At 43.6% G+C, this 22951-nt stretch overlaps 27 non-coding genes across 27 annotated transcripts; all 27 read right to left on the bottom strand.

The window, feature by feature from the left end:
• Positions 1–1595: 1595 nt before the first annotated feature.
• On the bottom strand, positions 1596–1668 carry trnak-cuu. The gene has a single exon. It is a non-coding gene; the product is annotated as a tRNA-Lys (tRNA).
• Positions 1669–2093: 425 nt separating this feature from the next.
• Positions 2094–2166, bottom strand: trnak-cuu. Its single transcript has one exon. It is a non-coding gene; the product is annotated as a tRNA-Lys (tRNA).
• Positions 2167–2591: 425 nt separating this feature from the next.
• trnak-cuu lies at positions 2592–2664 on the bottom strand. Its single transcript has one exon. It is a non-coding gene; the product is annotated as a tRNA-Lys (tRNA).
• Positions 2665–4082: 1418 nt separating this feature from the next.
• On the bottom strand, positions 4083–4155 carry trnak-cuu. Its single transcript has one exon. It is a non-coding gene; the product is annotated as a tRNA-Lys (tRNA).
• Positions 4156–4580: 425 nt separating this feature from the next.
• trnak-cuu lies at positions 4581–4653 on the bottom strand. The gene has a single exon. It is a non-coding gene; the product is annotated as a tRNA-Lys (tRNA).
• A 1416-nt stretch (positions 4654–6069) lies between these two features.
• On the bottom strand, positions 6070–6142 carry trnak-cuu. The gene has a single exon. It is a non-coding gene; the product is annotated as a tRNA-Lys (tRNA).
• Positions 6143–6567: 425 nt separating this feature from the next.
• trnak-cuu lies at positions 6568–6640 on the bottom strand. The gene has a single exon. It is a non-coding gene; the product is annotated as a tRNA-Lys (tRNA).
• Positions 6641–7566: 926 nt separating this feature from the next.
• trnak-cuu lies at positions 7567–7639 on the bottom strand. The gene has a single exon. It is a non-coding gene; the product is annotated as a tRNA-Lys (tRNA).
• A 1918-nt stretch (positions 7640–9557) lies between these two features.
• Positions 9558–9630, bottom strand: trnak-cuu. Its single transcript has one exon. It is a non-coding gene; the product is annotated as a tRNA-Lys (tRNA).
• Positions 9631–10054: 424 nt separating this feature from the next.
• trnak-cuu lies at positions 10055–10127 on the bottom strand. Its single transcript has one exon. It is a non-coding gene; the product is annotated as a tRNA-Lys (tRNA).
• A 922-nt stretch (positions 10128–11049) lies between these two features.
• Positions 11050–11122, bottom strand: trnak-cuu. Its single transcript has one exon. It is a non-coding gene; the product is annotated as a tRNA-Lys (tRNA).
• Positions 11123–11547: 425 nt separating this feature from the next.
• trnak-cuu lies at positions 11548–11620 on the bottom strand. Its single transcript has one exon. It is a non-coding gene; the product is annotated as a tRNA-Lys (tRNA).
• Positions 11621–12045: 425 nt separating this feature from the next.
• trnak-cuu lies at positions 12046–12118 on the bottom strand. Its single transcript has one exon. It is a non-coding gene; the product is annotated as a tRNA-Lys (tRNA).
• Positions 12119–12542: 424 nt separating this feature from the next.
• trnak-cuu lies at positions 12543–12615 on the bottom strand. Its single transcript has one exon. It is a non-coding gene; the product is annotated as a tRNA-Lys (tRNA).
• A 425-nt stretch (positions 12616–13040) lies between these two features.
• On the bottom strand, positions 13041–13113 carry trnak-cuu. Its single transcript has one exon. It is a non-coding gene; the product is annotated as a tRNA-Lys (tRNA).
• A 425-nt stretch (positions 13114–13538) lies between these two features.
• On the bottom strand, positions 13539–13611 carry trnak-cuu. Its single transcript has one exon. It is a non-coding gene; the product is annotated as a tRNA-Lys (tRNA).
• A 425-nt stretch (positions 13612–14036) lies between these two features.
• On the bottom strand, positions 14037–14109 carry trnak-cuu. The gene has a single exon. It is a non-coding gene; the product is annotated as a tRNA-Lys (tRNA).
• A 424-nt stretch (positions 14110–14533) lies between these two features.
• trnak-cuu lies at positions 14534–14606 on the bottom strand. Its single transcript has one exon. It is a non-coding gene; the product is annotated as a tRNA-Lys (tRNA).
• Positions 14607–16024: 1418 nt separating this feature from the next.
• Positions 16025–16097, bottom strand: trnak-cuu. Its single transcript has one exon. It is a non-coding gene; the product is annotated as a tRNA-Lys (tRNA).
• A 923-nt stretch (positions 16098–17020) lies between these two features.
• trnak-cuu lies at positions 17021–17093 on the bottom strand. Its single transcript has one exon. It is a non-coding gene; the product is annotated as a tRNA-Lys (tRNA).
• Positions 17094–17837: 744 nt separating this feature from the next.
• Positions 17838–17910, bottom strand: trnak-cuu. Its single transcript has one exon. It is a non-coding gene; the product is annotated as a tRNA-Lys (tRNA).
• Positions 17911–18335: 425 nt separating this feature from the next.
• Positions 18336–18408, bottom strand: trnak-cuu. Its single transcript has one exon. It is a non-coding gene; the product is annotated as a tRNA-Lys (tRNA).
• A 425-nt stretch (positions 18409–18833) lies between these two features.
• On the bottom strand, positions 18834–18906 carry trnak-cuu. The gene has a single exon. It is a non-coding gene; the product is annotated as a tRNA-Lys (tRNA).
• Positions 18907–19329: 423 nt separating this feature from the next.
• trnak-cuu lies at positions 19330–19402 on the bottom strand. The gene has a single exon. It is a non-coding gene; the product is annotated as a tRNA-Lys (tRNA).
• A 1422-nt stretch (positions 19403–20824) lies between these two features.
• trnak-cuu lies at positions 20825–20897 on the bottom strand. Its single transcript has one exon. It is a non-coding gene; the product is annotated as a tRNA-Lys (tRNA).
• A 921-nt stretch (positions 20898–21818) lies between these two features.
• trnak-cuu lies at positions 21819–21891 on the bottom strand. The gene has a single exon. It is a non-coding gene; the product is annotated as a tRNA-Lys (tRNA).
• Positions 21892–22316: 425 nt separating this feature from the next.
• Positions 22317–22389, bottom strand: trnak-cuu. Its single transcript has one exon. It is a non-coding gene; the product is annotated as a tRNA-Lys (tRNA).
• Positions 22390–22951: the final 562 nt, after the last annotated feature.

The following is a 22951-nucleotide window of genomic DNA, read 5'->3' as shown; positions in this document are numbered from 1 at the left end:
ATAGCCTTCTGTATCACCAGCAATGCAGGGTGGCAAGCCTGCTCGAAATTCCAAGAGGATGGTTGTTTGCGAAGTGAGTTGGTGCTTTGGCAGAGAAAATAAACACCCAACGTGGGGCTCGAACCCAAGACCCTGAGATTAAGAGTCTCATGCTCTACCGACTGAGCTAGCCAGGTAACCATTAGTGATTTTGACTTGGTTCGAATATCGTACATCCCAGTTTCTGCAAAATATGGTGATCAGTGAGTGTTGTTGATGGATCCTGTGGTGCAATCTGTTAGCGTGTTGTACTTATACAGCAGTATACACTAATTCGATGCGAAGGTTATGAGTTCAAGCCCCACCAGGAGCAAGTATTCTTCTTGAAGCCTCTGCCTGTCTATTTCTATTCCGGAAAATGATAATTTATTCAATCCATTTAGGAGTACAATTCATCGGTAATAGGTATGTCATTGAGATGACAGGTCAGAGTGCAGGCAGAGATAGAATACAAATTCATAGCCTTCTGTATCACCAGCAATGCAGGGTGGCAAGCCTGCTCGAAATTCCAAGAGGATGGTTGTTTGCGAAGTGAGTTGGTGTTTTGGCAGAGAAAATAATCACCCAACGTGGGGCTCGAACCCACGACCCTGAGATTAAGAGTCTCATGCTCTACCGACTGAGCTAGCCAGGTACCTCAATAGTGAGTTTGACTTGGTTCGAATATCGTACATCCCAGTTTCTGCAAAATATGGTGATCAGTGAGTGTTGTTGATGGATCCTGTGGTGCAATCTGTTAGCGTGTTGTACTTATACAGCAGTATACACTAATTCGATGCGAAGGTTATGAGTTCAAGCCCCACCAGGAGCAAGTATTCTTCTTGAAGCCTCTGCCTGTCTATTTCTATTCCGGAAAATGATAATTTATTCAATCCATTTAGGAGTACAATTCATCGGTAATAGGGATGTCATTGAGATGACAGGTCAGAGTGCAGGCAGAGATAGAATACAAATTCATAGCCTTCTGTATCACCAGCAATGCAGGGTGGCAAGCCTGCTCGAAATTCCAAGAGGATGGTTGTTTGCGAAGTGAGTTGGTGCTTTGGCAGAGAAAATAAACACCCAACGTGGGGCTCGAACCCACGACCCTGAGATTAAGAGTCTCATGCTCTACCGACTGAGCTAGCCAGGTAACCATTAGTGAGTTTGACTTGGTTCGAATATCGTACATCCCAGTTTCTGCAAAATATGGTGATCAGTGAGTGTTGTTGATGGATCCTGTGGTGCAATCTGTTAGCGTGTTGTACTTATACAGCAGTATACACTAATTCGATGCGAAGGTTATGAGTTCAAGCCCCACCAGGAGCAAGTATTCTTCTTGAAGCCTCTGCCTGTCTATTTCTATTCCGGAAAATGATAATTTATTCAATCCATTTAGGAGTACAATTCATCGGTAATAGGTATGTCATTGAGATGACAGGTCAGAGTGCAGGCAGAGATAGAATACAAATTCATAGCCTTCTGTATCACCAGCAATGCAGGGTGGCAAGCCTGCTCGAAATTCCAAGAGGATGGTTGTTTGCGAAGTGAGTTGGTGTTTTGGCAGAGAAAATAATCACCTAACGTGGGGCTCGAACCCACGACCCTGAGATTAAGAGTCTCATGCTCTACCGACTGAGCTAGCCAGGTACCTCAATAGTGAGTTTGACTTGGTTCGAATATCGTACATCCCAGTTTCTGCAAAATATGGTGATCAGTGAGTGTTGTTGATGGATCCTGTGGTGCAATCTGTTCGCGTGTTGTACTTATACAGCAGTATACAGCAATTAGATGACAAGGTTATGAGTTCAAGCCCCACCAGGAGCAAGTATTCTTCTTGAAGCCTCTGCCTGTCTATTTCTATTCCGGAAAATGATAATTTATTCAATCCATTTAGGAGTACAATTCATCGGTAATAGGTATGTCATTGAGATGACAGGTGAGAGTGCAGGTAGAGATAGAATACAAATTCATAGCCTTCTGGATCACCAGCTGTGCAGGGTGGCAAGCCTGCTCGAAATTCCAAGCAGATGGTTGTTTGCGAAGTGAGTTGGTGCTTCGGCAGAGAAAATAATCACCTAACGTGGGGCTCGAACCCACGACCCTGAGATTAAGAGTCTCATGCTCTACCGACTGAGCTAGCCAGGTAACTATTAGTGATTATGACTTGGTTCGAATATCGTACATCCCAGTTTCTGCAAAATATGGTGATCAGTGAGAGTGTTGATGATGGATCCTGTGGTGCAATCTGTTAGCGTGTTGTACTTATACAGCAGTATACAGTAATTTGATGCGAAGGTTATGAGTTCAAGCCCACCAGGAGCAAGTATTCTTCTTGAAGCCTCTGCCTGTCTATTTCTATTCCGGAAAATGATAATTTATTCAATCCATTTAGGAGTACAATTCATCGGTAATAGGTATGTCATTGAGATGACAGGTCAGAGTGCAGGCAGAGATAGAATACAAATTCATAGCCTTCTGTATCACCAGCAATGCAGGGTGGCAAGCCTGCTCGAAATTCCAAGAGGATGGTTGTTTGCGAAGTGAGTTGGTGCTTTGGCAGAGAAAATAATCACCTAACGTGGGGCTCGAACCCACGACCCTGAGATTAAGAGTCTCATGCTCTACCGACTGAGCTAGCCAGGTACCTCAATAGTGAGTTTGACTTGGTTCGAATATCGTACATCCCAGTTTCTGCAAAATATGGTGATCAGTGAGTGTTGTTGATGGATCCTGTGGTGCAATCTGTTAGCGTGTTGTACTTATACAGCAGTATACACTAATTCGATGCGAAGGTTATGAGTTCAAGCCCCACCAGGAGCAAGTATTCTTCTTGAAGCCTCTGCCTGTCTATTTCTATTCCGGAAAATGATAATTTATTCAATCCATTTAGGAGTACAATTCATCGGTAATAGGGATGTCATTGAGATGACAGGTCAGAGTGCAGGCAGAGATAGAATACAAATTCATAGCCTTCTGTATCACCAGCAATGCAGGGTGGCAAGCCTGCTCGAAATTCCAAGAGGATGGTTGTTTGCGAAGTGAGTTGGTGCTTTGGCAGAGAAAATAAACACCCAACGTGGGGCTCGAACCCAAGACCCTGAGATTAAGAGTCTCATGCTCTACCGACTGAGCTAGCCAGGTAACCATTAGTGATTTTGACTTGGTTCGAATATCGTACATCCCAGTTTCTGCAAAATATGGTGATCAGTGAGTGTTGTTGATGGATCCTGTGGTGCAATCTGTTAGCGTGTTGTACTTATACAGCAGTATACACTAATTCGATGCGAAGGTTATGAGTTCAAGCCCCACCAGGAGCAAGTATTCTTCTTGAAGCCTCTGCCTGTCTATTTCTATTCCGGAAAATGATAATTTATTCAATCCATTTAGGAGTACAATTCATCGGTAATAGGGATGTCATTGAGATGACAGGTCAGAGTGCAGGCAGAGATAGAATACAAATTCATAGCCTTCTGTATCACCAGCAATGCAGGGTGGCAAGCCTGCTCGAAATTCCAAGAGGATGGTTGTTTGCGAAGTGAGTTGGTGCTTCGGCAGAGAAAATAATCACCTAACGTGGGGCTCGAACCCAAGACCCTGAGATTAAGAGTCTCATGCTCTACCGACTGAGCTAGCCAGGTAACCATTAGTGATTTGACTTGGTTCGAATATCGTACATCCCAGTTTCTGCAAAATATGGTGATCAGTGAGTGTTGTTGATGGATCCTGTGGTGCAATCTGTTAGCGTGTTGTACTTATACAGCAGTATACACTAATTCGATGCGAAGGTTATGAGTTCAAGCCCCACCAGGAGCAAGTATTCTTCTTGAAGCCTCTGCCTGTCTATTTCTATTCCGGAAAATGATAATTTATTCAATCCATTTAGGAGTACAATTCATCGGTAATAGGTATGTCATTGAGATGACAGGTCAGAGTGCAGGCAGAGATAGAATACAAATTCATAGCCTTCTGTATCACCAGCAATGCAGGGTGGCAAGCCTGCTCGAAATTCCAAGAGGATGGTTGTTTGCGAAGTGAGTTGGTGCTTTGGCAGAGAAAATAATCACCTAACGTGGGGCTCGAACCCACGACCCTGAGATTAAGAGTCTCATGCTCTACCGACTGAGCTAGCCAGGTAACTCAATAGTGATTTTGACTTGGTTCGAATATCGTACATCCCAGTTTCTGCAAAATATGGTGATCAGTGAGTGTTGTTGATGGATCCTGTGGTGCAATCTGTTAGCGTGTTGTACTTATACAGCAGTATACACTAATTCGATGCGAAGGTTATGAGTTCAAGCCCCACCAGGAGCAAGTATTCTTCTTGAAGCCTCTGCCTGTCTATTTCTATTCCGGAAAATGATAATTTATTCAATCCATTTAGGAGTACAATTCATCGGTAATAGGTATGTCATTGAGATGACAGGTCAGAGTGCAGGCAGAGATAGAATACAAATTCATAGCCTTCTGTATCACCAGCAATGCAGGGTGGCAAGCCTGCTCGAAATTCCAAGAGGATGGTTGTTTGCGAAGTGAGTTGGTGCTTTGGCAGAGAAAATAATCACCTAACGTGGGGCTCGAACCCACGACCCTGAGATTAAGAGTCTCATGCTCTACCGACTGAGCTAGCCAGGTACCTCAATAGTGAGTTTGACTTGGTTCGAATATCGTACATCCCAGTTTCTGCAAAATATGGTGATCAGTGAGTGTTGTTGATGGATCCTGTGGTGCAATCTGTTAGCGTGTTGTACTTATACAGCAGTATACACTAATTCGATGCGAAGGTTATGAGTTCAAGCCCCACCAGGAGCAAGTATTCTTCTTGAAGCCTCTGCCTGTCTATTTCTATTCCGGAAAATGATAATTTATTCAATCCATTTAGGAGTACAATTCATCGGTAATAGGTATGTCATTGAGATGACAGGTCAGAGTGCAGGCAGAGATAGAATACAAATTCATAGCCTTCTGTATCACCAGCAATGCAGGGTGGCAAGCCTGCTCGAAATTCCAAGAGGATGGTTGTTTGCGAAGTGAGTTGGTGTTTTGGCAGAGAAAATAAACACCCAACGTGGGGCTCGAACCCACGACCCTGAGATTAAGAGTCTCATGCTCTACCGACTGAGCTAGCCAGGTAACCAATAGTGATTTGACTTGGTTCGAATATCGTACATCCCAGTTTCTGCAAAATATGGTGATCAGTGAGTGTTGTTGATGGATCCTGTGGTGCAATCTGTTAGCGTGTTGTACTTATACAGCAGTATACACTAATTCGATGCGAAGGTTATGAGTTCAAGCCCCACCAGGAGCAAGTATTCTTCTTGAAGCCTCTGCCTGTCTATTTCTATTCCGGAAAATGATAATTTATTCAATCCATTTAGGAGTACAATTCATCGGTAATAGGGATGTCATTGAGATGACAGGTCAGAGTGCAGGCAGAGATAGAATACAAATTCATAGCCTTCTGTATCACCAGCAATGCAGGGTGGCAAGCCTGCTCGAAATTCCAAGAGGATGGTTGTTTGCGAAGTGAGTTGGTGCTTTGGCAGAGAAAATAAACACCCAACGTGGGGCTCGAACCCAAGACCCTGAGATTAAGAGTCTCATGCTCTACCGACTGAGCTAGCCAGGTAACCATTAGTGACTTTGACTTGGTTCGAATATCGTACATCCCAGTTTCTGCAAAATATGGTGATCAGTGAGTGTTGTTGATGGATCCTGTGGTGCAATCTGTTAGCGTGTTGTACTTATACAGCAGTATACACTAATTCGATGCGAAGGTTATGAGTTCAAGCCCCACCAGGAGCAAGTATTCTTTGAAGCCTCTGCCTGTCTATTTCTATTCCGGAAAATGATAATTTATTCAATCCATTTAGGAGTACAATTCATCGGTAATAGGTATGTCATTGAGATGACAGGTCAGAGTGCAGGCAGAGATAGAATACAAATTCATAGCCTTCTGTATCACCAGCAATGCAGGGTGGCAAGCCTGCTCGAAATTCCAAGAGGATGGTTGTTTGCGAAGTGAGTTGGTGTTTTGGCAGAGAAAATAATCACCTAACGTGGGGCTCGAACCCACGACCCTGAGATTAAGAGTCTCATGCTCTACCGACTGAGCTAGCCAGGTACCTCAATAGTGAGTTTGACTTGGTTCGAATATCGTACATCCCAGTTTCTGCAAAATATGGTGATCAGTGAGTGTTGTTGATGGATCCTGTGGTGCAATCTGTTTGCGTGTTGTACTTATACAGCAGTATACAGCAATTAGATGACAAGGTTATGAGTTCAAGCCCCACCAGGAGCAAGTATTCTTCTTGAAGCCTCTGCCTGTCTATTTCTATTCCGGAAAATGATAATTTATTCAATCCATTTAGGAGTACAATTCATCGGTAATAGGTATGTCATTGAGATGACAGGTCAGAGTGCAGGCAGAGATAGAATACAAATTCATAGCCTTCTGTATCACCAGCAATGCAGGGTGGCAAGCCTGCTCGAAATTCCAAGAGGATGGTTGTTTGCGAAGTGAGTTGGTGCTTCGGCAGAGAAAATAATCACCTAACGTGGGGCTCGAACCCACGACCCTGAGATTAAGAGTCTCATGCTCTACCGACTGAGCTAGCCAGGTACCTCTATAGTATTAGTTTGACTTGGTTCGAATATCGTACATCCCAGTTTCTGCAAAATATGGTGATCAGTGAGTGTTGTTGATGGATCCTGTGGTGCAATCTGTTAGCGTGTTGTACTTATACAGCAGTATACACTAATTCGATGCGAAGGTTATGAGTTCAAGCCCCACCAGGAGCAAGTATTCTTCTTGAAGCCTCTGCCTGTCTATTTCTATTCCGGAAAATGATAATTTATTCAATCCATTTAGGAGTACAATTCATCGGTAATAGGTATGTCATTGAGATGACAGGTCAGAGTGCAGGCAGAGATAGAATACAAATTCATAGCCTTCTGTATCACCAGCAATGCAGGGTGGCAAGCCTGCTCGAAATTCCAAGAGGATGGTTGTTTGCGAAGTGAGTTGGTGTTTTGGCAGAGAAAATAATCACCCAACGTGGGGCTCGAACCCACGACCCTGAGATTAAGAGTCTCATGCTCTACCGACTGAGCTAGCCAGGTAACTCAATAGTGAGTTTGACTTGGTTCGAATATCGTACATCCCAGTTTCTGCAAAATATGGTGATCAGTGAGTGTTGTTGATGGATCCTGTGGTGCAATCTGTTAGCGTGTTGTACTTATACAGCAGTATACACTAATTCGATGCGAAGGTTATGAGTTCAAGCCCCACCAGGAGCAAGTATTCTTCTTGAAGCCTCTGCCTGTCTATTTCTATTCCGGAAAATGATAATTTATTCAATCCATTTAGGAGTACAATTCATCGGTAATAGGTATGTCATTGAGATGACAGGTCAGAGTGCAGGCAGAGATAGAATACAAATTCATAGCCTTCTGTATCACCAGCAAATGCAGGGTGGCAAGCCTGCTCGAAATTCCAAGAGGATGGTTGTTTGCGAAGTGAGTTGGTGCTTTGGCAGAGAAAATAATCACCTAACGTGGGGCTCGAACCCACGACCCTGAGATTAAGAGTCTCATGCTCTACCGACTGAGCTAGCCAGGTACCTCAATAGTGAGTTTGACTTGGTTCGAATATCGTACATCCCAGTTTCTGCAAAATATGGTGATCAGTGAGTGTTGTTGATGGATCCTGTGGTGCAATCTGTTAGCGTGTTGTACTTATACAGCAGTATACACTAATTCGATGCGAAGGTTATGAGTTCAAGCCCCACCAGGAGCAAGTATTCTTCTTGAAGCCTCTGCCTGTCTATTTCTATTCCGGAAAATGATAATTTATTCAATCCATTTAGGAGTACAATTCATCGGTAATAGGTATGTCATTGAGATGACAGGTCAGAGTGCAGGCAGAGATAGAATACAAATTCATAGCCTTCTGTATCACCAGCAATGCAGGGTGGCAAGCCTGCTCGAAATTCCAAGAGGATGGTTGTTTGCGAAGTGAGTTGGTGTTTTGGCAGAGAAAATAAACACCCAACGTGGGGCTCGAACCCACGACCCTGAGATTAAGAGTCTCATGCTCTACCGACTGAGCTAGCCAGGTAACCAGTAGTGATTTTGACTTGGTTCGAATATCGTACATCCCAGTTTCTGCAAAATATGGTGATCAGTGAGTGTTGTTGATGGATCCTGTGGTGCAATCTGTTAGCGTGTTGTACTTATACAGCAGTATACACTAATTCGATGCGAAGGTTATGAGTTCAAGCCCCACCAGGAGCAAGTATTCTTCTTGAAGCCTCTGCCTGTCTATTTCTATTCCGGAAAATGATAATTTATTCAATCCATTTAGGAGTACAATTCATCGGTAATAGGGATGTCATTGAGATGACAGGTCAGAGTGCAGGCAGAGATAGAATACAAATTCATAGCCTTCTGTATCACCAGCAATGCAGGGTGGCAAGCCTGCTCGAAATTCCAAGAGGATGGTTGTTTGCGAAGTGAGTTGGTGCTTTGGCAGAGAAAATAAACACCCAACGTGGGGCTCGAACCCAAGACCCTGAGATTAAGAGTCTCATGCTCTACCGACTGAGCTAGCCAGGTAACCATTAGTGATTTTGACTTGGTTCGAATATCGTACATCCCAGTTTCTGCAAAATATGGTGATCAGTGAGTGTTGTTGATGGATCCTGTGGTGCAATCTGTTAGCGTGTTGTACTTATACAGCAGTATACACTAATTCGATGCGAAGGTTATGAGTTCAAGCCCCACCAGGAGCAAGTATTCTTCTTGAAGCCTCTGCCTGTCTATTTCTATTCCGGAAAATGATAATTTATTCAATCCATTTAGGAGTACAATTCATCGGTAATAGGTATGTCATTGAGATGACAGGTCAGAGTGCAGGCAGAGATAGAATACAAATTCATAGCCTTCTGTATCACCAGCAATGCAGGGTGGCAAGCCTGCTCGAAATTCCAAGAGGATGGTTGTTTGCGAAGTGAGTTGGTGTTTTGGCAGAGAAAATAAACACCCAACGTGGGGCTCGAACCCACGACCCTGAGATTAAGAGTCTCATGCTCTACCGACTGAGCTAGCCAGGTACCTCAATAGTGAGTTTGACTTGGTTCGAATATCGTACATCCCAGTTTCTGCAAAATATGGTGATCAGTGAGTGTTGTTGATGGATCCTGTGGTGCAATCTGTTAGCGTGTTGTACTTATACAGCAGTATACAGCTAATTAGATGACAAGGTTATGAGTTCAAGCCCCACCAGGAGCAAGTATTCTTCTTGAAGCCTCTGCCTGTCTATTTCTATTCCGGAAAATGATAATTTATTCAATCCATTTAGGAGTACAATTCATCGGTAATAGGTATGTCATTGAGATGACAGGTCAGAGTGCAGGCAGAGATAGAATACAAATTCATAGCCTTCTGTATCACCAGCAATGCAGGGTGGCAAGCCTGCTCGAAATTCCAAGAGGATGGTTGTTTGCGAAGTGAGTTGGTGCTTCGGCAGAGAAAATAATCACCTAACGTGGGGCTCGAACCCACGACCCTGAGATTAAGAGTCTCATGCTCTACCGACTGAGCTAGCCAGGTACCTCAATAGTGAGTTTGACTTGGTTCGAATATCGTACATCCCAGTTTCTGCAAAATATGGTGATCAGTGAGTGTTGTTGATGGATCCTGTGGTGCAATCTGTTAGCGTGTTGTACTTATACAGCAGTATACACTAATTCGATGCGAAGGTTATGAGTTCAAGCCCCACCAGGAGCAAGTATTCTTCTTGAAGCCTCTGCCTGTCTATTTCTATTCCGGAAAATGATAATTTATTCAATCCATTTAGGAGTACAATTCATCGGTAATAGGGATGTCATTGAGATGACAGGTCAGAGTGCAGGCAGAGATAGAATACAAATTCATAGCCTTCTGTATCACCAGCAATGCAGGGTGGCAAGCCTGCTCGAAATTCCAAGAGGATGGTTGTTTGCGAAGTGAGTTGGTGCTTGGCAGAGAAAATAATCACCTAACGTGGGGCTCGAACCCACGACCCTGAGATTAAGAGTCTCATGCTCTACCGACTGAGCTAGCCAGGTACCTCAATAGTGAGTTTGACTTGGTTCGAATATCGTACATCCCAGTTTCTGCAAAATATGGTGATCAGTGAGTGTTGTTGATGGATCCTGTGGTGCAATCTGTTAGCGTGTTGTACTTATACAGCAGTATACACTAATTCGATGCGAAGGTTATGAGTTCAAGCCCCACCAGGAGCAAGTATTCTTCTTGAAGCCTCTGCCTGTCTATTTCTATTCCGGAAAATGATAATTTATTCAATCCATTTAGGAGTACAATTCATCGGTAATAGGTATGTCATTGAGATGACAGGTCAGAGTGCAGGCAGAGATAGAATACAAATTCATAGCCTTCTGTATCACCAGCAATGCAGGGTGGCAAGCCTGCTCGAAATTCCAAGAGGATGGTTGTTTGCGAAGTGAGTTGGTGTTTTGGCAGAGAAAATAATCACCCAACGTGGGGCTCGAACCCACGACCCTGAGATTAAGAGTCTCATGCTCTACCGACTGAGCTAGCCAGGTAACCAATAGTGATTTTGACTTGGTTCGAATATCGTACATCCCAGTTTCTGCAAAATATGGTGATCAGTGAGTGTTGTTGATGGATCCTGTGGTGCAATCTGTTAGCGTGTTGTACTTATACAGCAGTATACACTAATTCGATGCGAAGGTTATGAGTTCAAGCCCCACCAGGAGCAAGTATTCTTCTTGAAGCCTCTGCCTGTCTATTTCTATTCCGGAAAATGATAATTTATTCAATCCATTTAGGAGTACAATTCATCGGTAATAGGGATGTCATTGAGATGACAGGTCAGAGTGCAGGCAGAGATAGAATACAAATTCATAGCCTTCTGTATCACCAGCAATGCAGGGTGGCAAGCCTGCTCGAAATTCCAAGAGGATGGTTGTTTGCGAAGTGAGTTGGTGCTTTGGCAGAGAAAATAATCACCTAACGTGGGGCTCGAACCCACGACCCTGAGATTAAGAGTCTCATGCTCTACCGACTGAGCTAGCCAGGTAACTCAATAGTGATTTTGACTTGGTTCGAATATCGTACATCCCAGTTTCTGCAAAATATGGTGATCAGTGAGTGTTGTTGATGGATCCTGTGGTGCAATCTGTTAGCGTGTTGTACTTATACAGCAGTATACACTAATTCGATGCGAAGGTTATGAGTTCAAGCCCCACCAGGAGCAAGTATTCTTCTTGAAGCCTCTGCCTGTCTATTTCTATTCCGGAAAATGATAATTTATTCAATCCATTTAGGAGTACAATTCATCGGTAATAGGTATGTCATTGAGATGACAGGTCAGAGTGCAGGCAGAGATAGAATACAAATTCATAGCCTTCTGTATCACCAGCAATGCAGGGTGGCAAGCCTGCTCGAAATTCCAAGAGGATGGTTGTTTGCGAAGTGAGTTGGTGTTTTGGCAGAGAAAATAATCACCTAACGTGGGGCTCGAACCCACGACCCTGAGATTAAGAGTCTCATGCTCTACCGACTGAGCTAGCCAGGTACCTCAATAGTGAGTTTGACTTGGTTCGAATATCGTACATCCCAGTTTCTGCAAAATATGGTGATCAGTGAGTGTTGTTGATGGATCCTGTGGTGCAATCTGTTAGCGTGTTGTACTTATACAGCAGTATACACTAATTCGATGCGAAGGTTATGAGTTCAAGCCCCACCAGGAGCAAGTATTCTTCTTGAAGCCTCTGCCTGTCTATTTCTATTCCGGAAAATGATAATTTATTCAATCCATTTAGGAGTACAATTCATCGGTAATAGGGATGTCATTGAGATGACAGGTCAGAGTGCAGGCAGAGATAGAATACAAATTCATAGCCTTCTGTATCACCAGCAATGCAGGGTGGCAAGCCTGCTCGAAATTCCAAGAGGATGGTTGTTTGCGAAGTGAGTTGGTGCTTTGGCAGAGAAAATAATCACCTAACGTGGGGCTCGAACCCACGACCCTGAGATTAAGAGTCTCATGCTCTACCGACTGAGCTAGCCAGGTACCTCAATAGTGAGTTTGACTTGGTTCGAATATCGTACATCCCAGTTTCTGCAAAATATGGTGATCAGTGAGTGTTGTTGATGGATCCTGTGGTGCAATCTGTTAGCGTGTTGTACTTATACAGCAGTATACACTAATTCGATGCAAGGTTATGAGTTCAAGCCCCACCAGGAGCAAGTATTCTTCTTGAAGCCTCTGCCTGTCTATTTCTATTCCGGAAAATGATAATTTATTCAATCCATTTAGGAGTACAATTCATCGGTAATAGGTATGTCATTGAGATGACAGGTCAGAGTGCAGGCAGAGATAGAATACAAATTCATAGCCTTCTGTATCACCAGCAATGCAGGGTGGCAAGCCTGCTCGAAATTCCAAGAGGATGGTTGTTTGCGAAGTGAGTTGGTGTTTTGGCAGAGAAAATAATCACCTAACGTGGGGCTCGAACCCACGACCCTGAGATTAAGAGTCTCATGCTCTACCGACTGAGCTAGCCAGGTACCTCAATAGTGAGTTTGACTTGGTTCGAATATCGTACATCCCAGTTTCTGCAAAATATGGTGATCAGTGAGTGTTGTTGATGGATCCTGTGGTGCAATCTGTTAGCGTGTTGTACTTATACAGCAGTATACACTAATTCGATGCGAAGGTTATGAGTTCAAGCCCCACCAGGAGCAAGTATTCTTCTTGAAGCCTCTGCCTGTCTATTTCTATTCCGGAAAATGATAATTTATTCAATCCATTTAGGAGTACAATTCATCGGTAATAGGTATGTCATTGAGATGACAGGTCAGAGTGCAGGCAGAGATAGAATACAAATTCATAGCCTTCTGTATCACCAGCAATGCAGGGTGGCAAGCCTGCTCGAAATTCCAAGAGGATGGTTGTTTGCGAAGTGAGTTGGTGCTTTGGCAGAGAAAATAATCACCTAACGTGGGGCTCGAACCCACGACCCTGAGATTAAGAGTCTCATGCTCTACCGACTGAGCTAGCCAGGTACCTCAATAGTGAGTTTGACTTGGTTCGAATATCGTACATCCCAGTTTCTGCAAAATATGGTGATCAGTGAGTGTTGTTGATGGATCCTGTGGTGCAATCTGTTAGCGTGTTGTACTTATACAGCAGTATACACTAATTCGATGCGAAGGTTATGAGTTCAAGCCCCACCAGGAGCAAGTATTCTTCTTGAAGCCTCTGCCTGTCTATTTCTATTCCGGAAAATGATAATTTATTCAATCCATTTAGGAGTACAATTCATCGGTAATAGGTATGTCATTGAGATGACAGGTCAGAGTGCAGGCAGAGATAGAATACAAATTCATAGCCTTCTGTATCACCAGCAATGCAGGGTGGCAAGCCTGCTCGAAATTCCAAGAGGATGGTTGTTTGCGAAGTGAGTTGGTGCTTTGGCAGAGAAAATAATCACCTAACGTGGGGCTCGAACCCACGACCCTGAGATTAAGAGTCTCATGCTCTACCGACTGAGCTAGCCAGGTACCTCAATAGTGAGTTTGACTTGGTTCGAATATCGTACATCCCAGTTTCTGCAAAATATGGTGATCAGTGAGTGTTGTTGATGGATCCTGTGGTGCAATCTGTTAGCGTGTTGTACTTATACAGCAGTATACACTAATTAGATGACAAGGTTATGAGTTCAAGCCCCACCAGGAGCAAGTATTCTTCTTGAAGCCTCTGCCTGTCTATTTCTATTCCGGAAAATGATAATTTATTCAATCCATTTAGGAGTACAATTCATCGGTAATAGGGATGTCATTGAGATGACAGGTCAGAGTGCAGGCAGAGATAGAATACAAATTCATAGCCTTCTGTATCACCAGCAATGCAGGGTGGCAAGCCTGCTCGAAATTCCAAGAGGATGGTTGTTTGCGAAGTGAGTTGGTGTTTTGGCAGAGAAAATAATCACCTAACGTGGGGCTCGAACCCACGACCCTGAGATTAAGAGTCTCATGCTCTACCGACTGAGCTAGCCAGGTAACCATTAGTGATTTTGACTTGGTTCGAATATCGTACATCCCAGTTTCTGCAAAATATGGTGATCAGTGAGTGTTGTTGATGGATCCTGTGGTGCAATCTGTTAGCGTGTTGTACTTATACAGCAGTATACAGCAATTAGATGACAAGGTTATGAGTTCAAGCCCCACCAGGAGCAAGTATTCTTCTTGAAGCCTCTGCCTGTCTATTTCTATTCCGGAAAATGATAATTTATTCAATCCATTTAGGAGTACAATTCATCGGTAATAGGTATGTCATTGAGATGACAGGTCAGAGTGCAGGCAGAGATAGAATACAAATTCATAGCCTTCTGTATCACCAGCAATGCAGGGTGGCAAGCCTGCTCGAAATTCCAAGAGGATGGTTGTTTGCGAAGTGAGTTGGTGCTTTGGCAGAGAAAATAATCACCTAACGTGGGGCTCGAACCCACGACCCTGAGATTAAGAGTCTCATGCTCTACCGACTGAGCTAGCCAGGTACCTCAATAGTGAGTTTGACTTGGTTCGAATATCGTACATCCCAGTTTCTGCAAAATATGGTGATCAGTGAGTGTTGTTGATGGATCCTGTGGTGCAATCTGTTAGCGTGTTGTACTTATACAGCAGTATACAATTAAGGACGAAGGTTATGAGTTCAAGCCCCACCAGGAGCAAGTATTCTTCTTGAAGCCTCTGCCTGTCTATTTCTATTCCGGAAAATGATAATTTATTCAATCCATTTAGGAGTACAATTCATCGGTAATAGGTATGTCATTGAGATGACAGGTCAGAGTGCAGGCAGAGATAGAATACAAATTCATAGCCTTCTGTATCACCAGCAATGCAGGGTGGCAAGCCTGCTCGAAATTCCAAGAGGATGGTTGTTTGCGAAGTGAGTTGGTGCTTTGGCAGAGAAAATAATCACCCAACGTGGGGCTCGAACCCACGACCCTGAGATTAAGAGTCTCATGCTCTACCGACTGAGCTAGCCAGGTACCTCAATAGTGAGTTTGACTTGGTTCGAATATCGTACATCCCAGTTTCTGCAAAATATGGTGATCAGTGAGTGTTGTTGATGGATCCTGTGGTGCAATCTGTTAGCGTGTTGTACTTATACAGCAGTATACACTAATTAGATGACAAGGTTATGAGTTCAAGCCCCACCAGGAGCAAGTATTCTTCTTGAAGCCTCTGCCTGTCTATTTCTATTCCGGAAAATGATAATTTATTCAATCCATTTAGGAGTACAATTCATCGGTAATAGGTATGTCATTGAGATGACAGGTCAGAGTGCAGGCAGAGATAGAATACAAATTCATAGCCTTCTGTATCACCAGCAATGCAGGGTGGCAAGCCTGCTCGAAATTCCAAGAGGATGGTTGTTTGCGAAGTGAGTTGGTGTTTTGGCAGAGAAAATAAACACCCAACGTGGGGCTCGAACCCACGACCCTGAGATTAAGAGTCTCATGCTCTACCGACTGAGCTAGCCAGGTACCTCAATAGTGAGTTTGACTTGGTTCGAATATCGTACATCCCAGTTTCTGCAAAATATGGTGATCAGTGAGTGTTGTTGATGGATCCTGTGGTGCAATCTGTTAGCGTGTTGTACTTATACAGCAGTATACAGCAATTAGATGACAAGGTTATGAGTTCAAGCCCCACCAGGAGCAAGTATTCTTCTTGAAGCCTCTGCCTGTCTATTTCTATTCCGGAAAATGATAATTTATTCAATCCATTTAGGAGTACAATTCATCGGTAATAGGTATGTCATTGAGATGACAGGTCAGAGTGCAGGCAGAGATAGAATACAAATTCATAGCCTTCTGTATCACCAGCAATGCAGGGTGGCAAGCCTGCTCGAAATTCCAAGAGGATGGTTGTTTGCGAAGTGAGTTGGTGTTTTGGCAGAGAAAATAATCACCTAACGTGGGGCTCGAACCCACGACCCTGAGATTAAGAGTCTCATGCTCTACCGACTGAGCTAGCCAGGTACCTCAATAGTGAGTTTGACTTGGTTCGAATATCGTACATCCCAGTTTCTGCAAAATATGGTGATCAGTGAGTGTTGTTGATGGATCCTGTGGTGCAATCTGTTAGCGTGTTGTACTTATACAGCAGTATACAGTAATTCGATGACAAGGTTATGAGTTCAAGCCCCACCAGGAGCAAGTATTCTTCTTGAAGCCTCTGCCTGTCTATTTCTATTCCGGAAAATGATAATTTATTCAATCCATTTAGGAGTACAATTCATCGGTAATAGGTATGTCATTGAGATGACAGGTCAGAGTGCAGGCAGAGATAGAATACAAATTCATAGCCTTCTGTATCACCAGCAATGCAGGGTGGCAAGCCTGCTCGAAATTCCAAGAGGATGGTTGTTTGCGAAGTGAGTTGGTGTTTTGGCAGAGAAAATAATCACCCAACGTGGGGCTCGAACCCACGACCCTGAGATTAAGAGTCTCATGCTCTACCGACTGAGCTAGCCAGGTACCTCAATAGTGAGTTTGACTTGGTTCGAATATCGTACATCCCAGTTTCTGCAAAATATGGTGATCAGTGAGTGTTGTTGATGGATCCTGTGGTGCAATCTGTTAGCGTGTTGTACTTATACAGCAGTATACACTAATTAGATGACAAGGTTATGAGTTCAAGCCCCACCAGGAGCAAGTATTCTTCTTGAAGCCTCTGCCTGTCTATTTCTATTCCGGAAAATGATAATTTATTCAATCCATTTAGGAGTACAATTCATCGGTAATAGGTATGTCATTGAGATGACAGGTCAGAGTGCAGGCAGAGATAGAATACAAATTCATAGCCTTCTGTATCACCAGCAATGCAGGGTGGCAAGCCTGCTCGAAATTCCAAGAGGATGGTTGTTTGCGAAGTGAGTTGGTGCTTCGGCAGAGAAAATAATCACCTAACGTGGGGCTCGAACCCACGACCCTGAGATTAAGAGTCTCATGCTCTACCGACTGAGCTAGCCAGGTAACCATTAGTGATTATGACTTGGTTCGAATATCGTACATCCCAGTTTCTGCAAAATATGGTGATCAGTGAGTGTTGTTGATGGATCCTGTGGTGCAATCTGTTAGCGTGTTGTACTTATACAGCAGTATACACTAATTCGATGCGAAGGTTATGAGTTCAAGCCCCACCAGGAGCAAGTATTCTTCTTGAAGCCTCTGCCTGTCTATTTCTATTCCGGAAAATGATAATTTATTCAATCCATTTAGGAGTACAATTCATCGGTAATAGGGATGTCATTGAGATGACAGGTCAGAGTGCAGGCAGAGATAGAATACAAATTCATAGCCTTCTGTATCACCAGCAAGTGCAGGGTGGCAAGCCTGACTCGAAATTCCAAGTTTCTGATGGTTGTTTGTGAGAGTGTTGTTGATGGTTGGTGCATTCTGTTTGTTGTACTTGTAGAGCAGTATACAGCAATTGATGCGAAGGTTATGAGTTCAAGCCCCACCAGGAGCAAGTATTCTTCTTGAAGCCTCTGCCTGTCTATTTCTATTCCGGAAAATTATAATTTATTCAATACATTTAGGAGTACAATTCATCGGTAATAGGGATATCATTGAGATGACAGATCAGAGTTCAGGCAGAGATAGAATACAAATTCATAGCCTTCTGTATCACCAGCTATGCAGGGTGGCAAGCCTGCTCAAAATTCCAAGCGGATGGCTGTTTACGAAGTGAGTTAGTGCTTCGGCAGAGAAAATAATCACCTAACGTGGGGCTCGAACCCACGACCCTGAGATTAAGAGTCTCATGCTCTACCGACTGAGCTAGCCAGGTACCTCAATAGTGATTTTGACTTGGTTCGAATATCGTACATCCCAGTTTCTGCAAAATATGGTGATCAGTGAGTGTTGTTGATGGATCCTGTGGTGCAATCTGTTAGCGTGTTGTACTTATACAGCAGTATACAGTAATTCGATGCGAAGGTTATGAGTTCAAGCCCCACCAGGAGCAAGTATTCTTCTTGAAGCCTCTGCCTGTCTATTTCTATTCCGGAAAATGATAATTTATTCAATCCATTTAGGAGTACAATTCATCGGTAATAGGGATGTCATTGAGATGACAGGTCAGAGTGCAGGCAGAGATAGAATACAAATTCATAGCCTTCTGTATCACCAGCAATGCAGGGTGGCAAGCCTGCTCGAAATTCCAAGAGGATGGTTGTTTGCGAAGTGAGTTGGTGCTTTGGCAGAGAAAATAATCACCTAACGTGGGGCTCGAACCCACGACCCTGAGATTAAGAGTCTCATGCTCTACCGACTGAGCTAGCCAGGTACCTCAATAGTGAGTTTGACTTGGTTCGAATATCGTACATCCCAGTTTCTGCAAAATATGGTGATCAGTGAGTGTTGTTGATGGATCCTGTGGTGCAATCTGTTAGCGTGTTGTACTTATACAGCAGTATACACTAATTAGATGACAAGGTTATGAGTTCAAGCCCCACCAGGAGCAAGTATTCTTCTTGAAGCCTCTGCCTGTCTATTTCTATTCCGGAAAATGATAATTTATTCAATCCATTTAGGAGTACAATTCATCGGTAATAGGTATGTCATTGAGATGACAGGTCAGAGTGCAGGCAGAGATAGAATACAAATTCATAGCCTTCTGTATCACCAGCAATGCAGGGTGGCAAGCCTGCTCGAAATTCCAAGAGGATGGTTGTTTGCGAAGTGAGTTGGTGCTTTGGCAGAGAAAATAATCACCTAACGTGGGGCTCGAACCCACGACCCTGAGATTAAGAGTCTCATGCTCTACCGACTGAGCTAGCCAGGTACCTCAATAGTGAGTTTGACTTGGTTCGAATATCGTACATCCCAGTTTCTGCAAAATATGGTGATCAGTGAGTGTTGTTGATGGATCCTGTGGTGCAATCTGTTAGCGTGTTGTACTTATACAGCAGTATACAGTAATTGATGCGAAGGTTATGAGTTCAAGCCCCACCAGGAGCAAGTATTCTTCTTGAAGCCTCTGCCTGTCTATTTCTATTCCGGAAAATGATAATTTATTCAATCCATTTAGGAGTACAATTCATCGGTAATAGGTATGTCATTGAGATGACAGGTCAGAGTGCAGGCAGAGATAGAATACAAATTCATAGCCTTCTGTATCACCAGCAATGCAGGTGGCAAGCCTGCTCGAAATTCCAAGAGGATGGTTGTTTGCGAAGTGAGTTGGTGCTTCGGCAGAGAAAATAATCACCTAACGTGGGGCTCGAACCCACGACCCTGAGATTAAGAGTCTCATGCTCTACCGACTGAGCTAGCCAGGTACCTCAATAGTGAGTTTGACTTGGTTCGAATATCGTACATCCCAGTTTCTGCAAAATATGGTGATCAGTGAGTGTTGTTGATGGATCCTGTGGTGCAATCTGTTAGCGTGTTGTACTTATACAGCAGTATACACTAATTCGATGCGAAGGTTATGAGTTCAAGCCCCACCAGGAGCAAGTATTCTTCTTGAAGCCTCTGCCTGTCTATTTCTATTCCGGAAAATGATAATTTATTCAATCCATTTAGGAGTACAATTCATCGGTAATAGGGATGTCATTGAGATGACAGGTCAGAGTGCAGGCAGAGATAGAATACAAATTCATAGCCTTCTGTATCACCAGCAATGCAGGGTGGCAAGCCTGCTCGAAATTCCAAGAGGATGGTTGTTTGCGAAGTGAGTTGGTGCTTTGGCAGAGAAAATAAACACCCAACGTGGGGCTCGAACCCACGACCCTGAGATTAAGAGTCTCATGCTCTACCGACTGAGCTAGCCAGGTACCTCAATAGTGAGTTTGACTTGGTTCGAATATCGTACATCCCAGTTTCTGCAAAATATGGTGATCAGTGAGTGTTGTTGATGGATCCTGTGGTGCAATCTGTTAGCGTGTTGTACTTATACAGCAGTATACACTAATTCGATGGACAAGGTTATGAGTTCAAGCCCCACCAGGAGCAAGTATTCTTCTTGAAGCCTCTGCCTGTCTATTTCTATTCCGGAAAATGATAATTTATTCAATCCATTTAGGAGTACAATTCATCGGTAATAGGTATGTCATTGAGATGACAGGTCAGAGTGCAGGCAGAGATAGAATACAAATTCATAGCCTTCTGTATCACCAGCAATGCAGGGTGGCAAGCCTGCTCGAAATTCCAAGAGGATGGTTGTTTGCGAAGTGAGTTGGTGTTTTGGCAGAGAAAATAAACACCCAACGTGGGGCTCGAACCCACGACCCTGAGATTAAGAGTCTCATGCTCTACCGACTGAGCTAGCCAGGTACCTCAATAGTGAGTTTGACTTGGTTCGAATATCGTACATCCCAGTTTCTGCAAAATATGGTGATCAGTGAGTGTTGTTGATGGATCCTGTGGTGCAATCTGTTAGCGTGTTGTACTTATACAGCAGTATACAGCAATTAGATGACAAGGTTATGAGTTCAAGCCCCACCAGGAGCAAGTATTCTTCTTGAAGCCTCTGCCTGTCTATTTCTATTCCGGAAAATGATAATTTATTCAATCCATTTAGGAGTACAATTCATCGGTAATAGGTATGTCATTGAGATGACAGGTCAGAGTGCAGGCAGAGATAGAATACAAATTCATAGCCTTCTGTATCACCAGCAATGCAGGGTGTCAAGCCTGCTCGAAATTCCAAGAGGATGGTTGTTTGCGAAGTGAGTTGGTGCTTTGGCAGAGAAAATAATCACCTAACGTGGGGCTCGAACCCACGACCCTGAGATTAAGAGTCTCATGCTCTACCGACTGAGCTAGCCAGGTACCTCAATAGTGAGTTTGACTTGGTTCGAATATCGTACATCCCAGTTTCTGCAAAATATGGTGATCAGTGAGTGTTGTTGATGGATCCTGTGGTGCAATCTGTTAGCGTGTTGTACTTATACAGCAGTATACACTAATTCGATGCGAAGGTTATGAGTTCAAGCCCCACCAGGAGCAAGTATTCTTCTTGAAGCCTCTGCCTGTCTATTTCTATTCCGGAAAATGATAATTTATTCAATCCATTTAGGAGTACAATTCATCGGTAATAGGTATGTCATTGAGATGACAGGTCAGAGTGCAGGCAGAGATAGAATACAAATTCATAGCCTTCTGTATCACCAGCAATGCAGGGTGGCAAGCCTGCTCGAAATTCCAAGAGGATGGTTGTTTGCGAAGTGAGTTGGTGTTTTGGCAGAGAAAATAAACACCCAACGTGGGGCTCGAACCCACGACCCTGAGATTAAGAGTCTCATGCTCTACCGACTGAGCTAGCCAGGTAACCAGTAGTGATTTGACTTGGTTCGAATATCGTACATCCCAGTTTCTGCAAAATATGGTGATCAGTGAGTGTTGTTGATGGATCCTGTGGTGCAATCTGTTAGCGTGTTGTACTTATACAGCAGTATACACTAATTCGATGCGAAGGTTATGAGTTCAAGCCCCACCAGGAGCAAGTATTCTTCTTGAAGCCTCTGCCTGTCTATTTCTATTCCGGAAAATGATAATTTATTCAATCCATTTAGGAGTACAATTCATCGGTAATAGGGATGTCATTGAGATGACAGGTCAGAGTGCAGGCAGAGATAGAATACAAATTCATAGCCTTCTGTATCACCAGCAATGCAGGGTGGCAAGCCTGCTCGAAATTCCAAGAGGATGGTTGTTTGCGAAGTGAGTTGGTGCTTTGGCAGAGAAAATAATCACCTAACGTGGGGCTCGAACCCACGACCCTGAGATTAAGAGTCTCATGCTCTACCGACTGAGCTAGCCAGGTACCTCAATAGTGAGTTTGACTTGGTTCGAATATCGTACATCCCAGTTTCTGCAAAATATGGTGATCAGTGAGTGTTGTTGATGGATCCTGTGGTGCAATCTGTTAGCGTGTTGTACTTATACAGCAGTATACACTAATTAGATGACAAGGTTATGAGTTCAAGCCCCACCAGGAGCAAGTATTCTTCTTGAAGCCTCTGCCTGTCTATTTCTATTCCGGAAAATGATAATTTATTCAATCCATTTAGGAGTACAATTCATCGGTAATAGGTATGTCATTGAGATGACAGGTCAGAGTGCAGGCAGAGATAGAATACAAATTCATAGCCTTCTGTATCACCAGCAATGCAGGGTGGCAAGCCTGCTCGAAATTCCAAGAGGATGGTTGTTTGCGAAGTGAGTTGGTGTTTTGGCAGAGAAAATAATCACCTAACGTGGGGCTCGAACCCACGACCCTGAGATTAAGAGTCTCATGCTCTACCGACTGAGCTAGCCAGGTACCTCAATAGTGAGTTTGACTTGGTTCGAATATCGTACATCCCAGTTTCTGCAAAATATGGTGATCAGTGAGTGTTGTTGATGGATCCTGTGGTGCAATCTGTTAGCGTGTTGTACTTATACAGCAGTATACACTAATTCGATGCGAAGGTTATGAGTTCAAGCCCCACCAGGAGCAAGTATTCTTCTTGAAGCCTCTGCCTGTCTATTTCTATTCCGGAAAATGATAATTTATTCAATCCATTTAGGAGTACAATTCATCGGTAATAGGGATGTCATTGAGATGACAGGTCAGAGTGCAGGCAGAGATAGAATACAAATTCATAGCCTTCTGTATCACCAGCAATGCAGGGTGGCAAGCCTGCTCGAAATTCCAAGAGGATGGTTGTTTGCGAAGTGAGTTGGTGCTTTGGCAGAGAAAATAAACACCTAACGTGGGGCTCGAACCCACGACCCTGAGATTAAGAGTCTTATGCTCTACCGACTGAGCTAGCCAGGTACCTCAATAGTGATTTGACTTGGTTCGAATATCGTACATCCCAGTTTCTGCAAAATATGGTGAT

The sequence above is a fragment of the Oncorhynchus gorbuscha genome, unplaced genomic scaffold (genome assembly GCF_021184085.1).
Source record: "Oncorhynchus gorbuscha isolate QuinsamMale2020 ecotype Even-year unplaced genomic scaffold, OgorEven_v1.0 Un_scaffold_1482, whole genome shotgun sequence".
NCBI lineage: Eukaryota > Metazoa > Chordata > Actinopteri > Salmoniformes > Salmonidae > Oncorhynchus > Oncorhynchus gorbuscha.
Note: the sequence above shows the minus strand (reverse complement) of the source record. Positions and strands in the feature narration are given on the sequence as shown.